Here is a 6,435-nt window from a genome sequence, read left to right on the forward strand (position 1 = left end):
ATGGACAATATGTTTACACAATACAGTTAGAGTTATTTAACTTAAGAAAATGGAGACTGTTAATCTGAATGATGAAGACAGCCTGTTAACATAGCTGAAAAATGAGCAGAGCTGAATGATGTGGATATATTTACTGTTTTCTCCCCAAGAGCCTCAAAAGTTTGCTCTAAATTTAAATTTAGCTTGTTAATCTGATCTGTCTCTTCTTTCATTGCTGCCATCCCCTGATTCTCATTACTTACTCTTCCTGTAAGAAAGTGGAAGTTATGAGAGGTGCCAAGGTTGCTGGGCTGTAGTCCAACTCTTGAAGTTCAAACTTTTAGTCTGAGACAAACAAATTTGAGTCTTGCTCAATTTTCCCGAAAATCTGAAGGTTGGGGAGTAGTCATTGGAGCTTCATAACAATAACAAAATATTTTAAATTGAGTCCATCCATTGAATTGATCTGATCTGGTTTGAAGGACTAGTAGAGTACTTTCATCCTTATTTGTTACTGGTTCCAGGAATAACAATCAATTTGTGTATTAGCATAGACCACCTGGACTGAAAGTCTTCCATTATTCTAACTCTATGATCATTCATGCAGTCTAAATTATTGACGGATAAAAATGGTTTACCAAAGAGGAGATTTCAGGGCTCTGGCTACATGTCAGGAAGCCAGGTTGGAAAAAAAATGGGGCAAAGGGGGACTTTTCACAATCCTGTCAAGGTGGGATGATTACATTTTTATTATTCTTCTGAGCATAATGGAGTTTGATGACTGATGACAGCAAATTTCCAGCAACAATAACCACCAATATCAACCTCAGCAGAAATCTGATCATTAACTGAACATGTTTGGATTTACAGAAATTTGAAACATTTACTATAGATGTGCAAGATCAAACCTTGTACCATAGAGCACCAAAAGTGTGTAGTCAAGAGTATTATTATAAGGCGGAATCTCCCTCCACTTTATAAATGAGATTTTGCTTCATTTTATTTCATGCAGACATTATTCAGAATTGAGGGTGTCACTGCTGAGTTCAATCAAACCATGGAGCATTTTCATATAATTTGCTAAGAAGATCATAACAAATGTGCTGCTGAAGAGATTGTTGGCACTTTGGCCTTCTGGAAACAAAAACACAGAAAGAAAACTTCAGAAGGATCCCAGAAAGCCACAGTGTCATTCAGCAGTCACTTATAAATCTTAAGCATGTGCTCAATTCTGATTAAACTAATTTCATGCTTTTGTTCAATAAATCAATTCATCAAAAAAGGCGATTTTTGATTATTTTTACAAACCACTTGATAATGTGTAGTGTTCAAAGTATTCACCATTTTGCTCCAAGGTTTGGCTTTCTCTGTAAGAAGAGCTATCTGTTTTTCATTAATACATTGCCTTCATACTTGAACTCTCTGTGACATTGGAATGTCATTCCCCATTAACTGTTATTCAATAACAGGTTACACTTGATAAACCTTATATCCTGTTTGCTACATGTGGAATTAACTTCAAAAGATTTTAAAATTGAATGGTATTATGCAGAAACGCTTGTTTCTGTCAAGTAGTTTTTCAATGTCAACTATTGTTTGTTGCTTGCTCTTCATTTCCCTTTTTACAACTGGTGCGACTTGTCACTATTCTATGTATTTTTTGTATGCATTTTGATTTGGTAGTGTGTTTTACAAAACTTAATAGAAAACATAAAGGAGAGGGAGAAAGACTAAAGTAAAAAATCATAAACTGCTTGGAATTGGTGGTTCCTCATTTGTCTTTTTGCTACAGTAGGTGCTTTCTACAGTAGGGTGTTCAGGGTGATTGCTACAATGTTTTCACAAACACTATACTATAGATAACTACCAAATTATTACATAATTTATGACCTATTTCTCTTCAGTAATCTGCATACCAGTTCACTGTATGTTTGTATCATATGTGTTTGCACTGTGTCCATTCTCAATGTTTGTGCACTGGAGGCTTCAGGTTTCCACATCACACTTGTGTAAGTTGAATATTGGACCATGACTGGCTTCCAAACTAGTTGTGATTTCCAATGAGCACAAACAGATTTTCCTCCATCAGCCTTCTGCTGTCAAACTCTGCACCTCCATCATTCTGCACAGTGGAGTTCAAACATCCAACTGTAGGAACAAGAAAAAAAAACTGATTTTTGAGTAGAAAGGGGCTTTAAGTTTGAGGCAGCATATTATTGGAACCTGCTAAATCAGCATGGTTCTTAATACATATCTAGACCAAAGGGAATAAAGACGAAACCAAAATGCTAGAAGGACAAATCTGCCAGGAGGAAATTAGAGGATGCAGTAGGGAGAAGGTTCGGGGAGAACTTCTACTGCAGCTGCTGCTCACTGTCTTCTTCAGGACAATAGTGTGAAATCTTAAAGGTGCTGATTAAAGCCTTTCTTCTTTCATGGTAACACAGCCATATTACCGTGTGTTTGCATTTCAAGTCTTGAAATGGTTTAGTTTTTGAAGTCGCTCTGTGATAATTACCCAGGTCGATCCTCTGCTTAATTATTAACTGCGTGCATTCTCTTTGATGCATAAAAAAGCATGATTATATGTTTGAAGCTTGATTTAACGCTATGTGTCTCCTACAGCCTCTAAGCAGCAGTATCTCCTGCAGTCACTGTACATAGAGGAATTACATGGAATTTTAACTAACCTTGCCTAAACAACTTGAATATTGTCTGGTAATAAACACATACAATCAAAAAATTATGTCTCTCTCTTACACATATTCTCATCTTATCCTTACACATAGTACACAAATGTCACAGTGCACTCAGAACTAAATCACTAAATGATAAGAAATCAGATGTAATCAGTATGAGATCATAGCTTTCCCATAAAACAAGTTTGATAACAACAAGCTCTGGAGGAAAACATCTGGAATGCATACTGTAATTTCTGATGTTGCATGGTATTCAGCCACATAATTCTGTGTTTGTTGCGTAAGTTTAAAGGCTGAACAAAACTGCCTGTTGCAAACTGCCTTCCGGTGGCTGTCTTGGAGTGTGCTGCTAACACAATTTAAACAGTGAATCATTCACTGCCCAGCCTGCCAAAGAACTGACATATTGAGGTTGACCCAACTTGATCCCCTGTCCCTCCCGATACACAGCCTGCATCCCAACTGTGGACTCGAGAGAGAAACGTTTCTGGCAATACGCATATTAAAAGCCATGGTGTACTGTATTTGGGATAGCACAACCGCATGTGCCCCACACACATTCTATACTCTTACATGTCAACAGAACACAAACATTAACAAATTCAACATGTTTTCCACCATTTTTCTGGGTACAACGTGGTCTGTGTTTCAAAAAGACTAATATTAATCAAATCTCTTCCACTTGGAGCATGAGGCAGAGCAGATGGGGTGAATGAAATGAGATTTTGTGTTTTGCTGCATTCCAACAGCACTGCTGTTGCTTCACGTAGATTGTAGAAAACAGAAGAGAGGAGAAAATGTTTCTCTGGCCTGATAATCTTAAAACAGATATAAGTAAATCAATTTGAAAAGCCCTCAAATTGAAAATTAAAGAAATATAACTAAAAAAAGAAACTTGACTATGAACACTCCCCTTTAAATAAGAGGAGAGTGTTGCTCAGAATCCAAATCCAAATTACTTAAAGTTGTTTTATCAGTAAAACTTGGTATCTAAAAACTCCACATTTTGTTCATAAAGTGTTGAGCTGGACTTAACTGAGAGGCTTAATGCAATCACTGCTAATCCTTTAATCTTGAACTTTTTTTTTCTTGAAATGCACTTCATTACCCAGTCATGACCATGACTCCTATAAGCCAATCTTATTGACATTTGGTTCCTGTGTCACTCTTGCATTCATTGCTCTTGACTGCTGTACTGCATATTTTTAGTATGATGGGCACTGTGTTCATTAATGTATTACTATGATGGGCATTGTGTTCATTAATTATTGTCATATACTGCTAGTGTCATATACTGTCCCTCCCTATCAAAGGCTTCTGAAATACATTTTCAGACAAATGGAATAATAAATCAGCACAAAACAGCTACTTGTCTCAGCTTTTTAAGTTGAAAATAAATTCAGCACATTAACTTAATATTGATGCAAGAGTGACTGATGGCAAGGCATGTATTTGACTTAAAGGTACAATCTCTGAACAGTTAGCTCAGATGTAAGTTTGTGATTTAGGCTTACTCTTGGGTGCTGTAACAAAATCAGCCAGCCTGCACTTAAGATGTGTGAAAGGCACCTCAGTATGCAGCAGCATGTTAAGTAGTCAAGTTGGTATCTGAAACTACTGAATGGACTGAGGCTGAGTAGCATTTGATTTGAAAGTGTTATGTACCATAACCAACACCTTAATGAGCTCCACTGAGCTCTCTTTTGCCTCTGCAGAGATTTGTGTATCAATCTTGACCTTGAAACAACATGGCTGGGGCTCTCTTGTTACTGGACATTCATCCTCATTTTGGTTGTGACCTTCCTCTGTCCTCCCTGCAGCTGCTCCTGATGTCAGTAAGCGGACTCAGACAGGATGGACCCCCTATGGGGAACAGTTGCAGCTCTCTGCCAAAGGATCAACTTACATCCATCAGTGCTGTGAAGATAAGATGTGAAATCAAATATTTGATGTTGAACGTTTGCTTTAAGGAGACAGGTCACAAATGAAGGAATAAAGGCACAGCCGGCCTGTTAGTGGTTAGAACATTGAATGGGACAGAGTGATGGCAGACTGCTCTGTTTTGCAGTGCAGAAACAAAAAGCAAATGGCAGTGAGGCTGGATTCTCTATAAAACACATCCAGACATCCTGATCTGTCTCTTTGGTCTTGTCAGTTGGCTCACACAGAGGTGGAGTCAGATATGGCCTAGAAAGTTTAAACACCAATCTCAGTGTTAAGAAAATCCCTATAGCTTTACTTAACAAGAAAATAGTTTATTTTCAAGGCGGGGAATTTTACTGTCAAAATTTAACTTACTAGCTACTTTATAACTCAATTTTATAATGCAGTCTATTAAATTGTGCAATTTCAGTCATATGAATCATTTCCACCATTTCAAGGCAACTAATCATACTGTACTATCATCAAATACACATTCCCAGAGTTTTATAAACTATGTGTAATTGGTACCAGATTTCAATGGCAGCCATTTTCTGCATCATTGCATACTTTTAGTGAGTGCTTCTTGCAATTCCACTACTTTAAAAGTTTATTTATCATTAAATGTGACTATATTGTATGATTATTGTCTCAGCTCATCTCAGATCTCTTGTTTATTTACATAAAGCAAGATTAATGTTGATAAAACAAGGTAATATTACACAAAATAGACTGTTAGAATACATCTTTAAAAATATTAAACAGCCACCATACAATTCACGAAATAGTAATTGGACTTCTACCAGCTATTCAGTGTTCGAAGGTTGCAGTTTGAAGAAGCAAGAACATGCCCAACAGTTTCCTTATCTTATGCTTCCCCCTTGTGGCCGAATCAGGTAACTGTTTCATTGTTTTCTACAGGTGACAAATTAACATGTTTTAGGGGGCACAATCTGTACTGCCTGCCACAATTAGGTAACCATCTGATTTTGACTTCATGCTGTTTAATGAACAAATTCTCAAGCTAAAGGGTCTGGTTCCATTGTTATATTACACCAGAATACACTCATAGAAGTTCAATATGCACACTGTTGGCTTTTCAATTCATCCTCAGTCCTTTCTAACATTGTTGCTAATATATTTTATGACTATCATTATTAAAAATCACATGTAATAGCAACAGAAAACCCTGTTAAAATGAGTCTTGATGTACTTAAGAGTAATTTATGCAATGGCAATTGTATGTAATAGAAGTAAAAGCATAGACAGAGCCTACCAGCCTCAAGCATCCACTGGGATACAAAAGAGACATAGAGAGCCTAAAGACTCTGTTTCTTGGTTCTACACAATTATACTTATATATAAACTGTCTTTGCAGTAATGTAGATGGGCATACATACAGTATTTTTATGTTATACTATAACAATGTCAGATTCAGTAAGGTTTGGCAAGTGCCACTCACTTCCTGCCAAAGACATGGCACCCAGGGCAACTTTTGTCCACAGTCCACGTTTTAAATGCGAGGTACAGTAGAGGGTGCATACTAAATTTTAGATGGATACTGAATTTTATCTGAACAAAGATACAAATAACTGCATGTCTTATACCACTATGCATGGAGGTACAACTTAAACAGCTCAACTCACTTTGTTTTTAGTTTATATCCAGTTTTGTTTCATTTCTATATAGTAAGTCTCATATCACACCATAGAACTGATCCAATACTACCTTTGTCTATGTAGTATATTATACTCAGGGTGTGTCTACAGTGTATAAGAAAGTACAAACTCTTGCAGCCTCACATTTACAGCCGTGTCCAAAAGACTGGTCAAAGACT

Source organism: Thunnus thynnus, chromosome 11, assembly GCF_963924715.1.
Source record: "Thunnus thynnus chromosome 11, fThuThy2.1, whole genome shotgun sequence".
In the NCBI taxonomy this organism is placed as follows: Eukaryota; Metazoa; Chordata; class Actinopteri; order Scombriformes; family Scombridae; genus Thunnus; species Thunnus thynnus.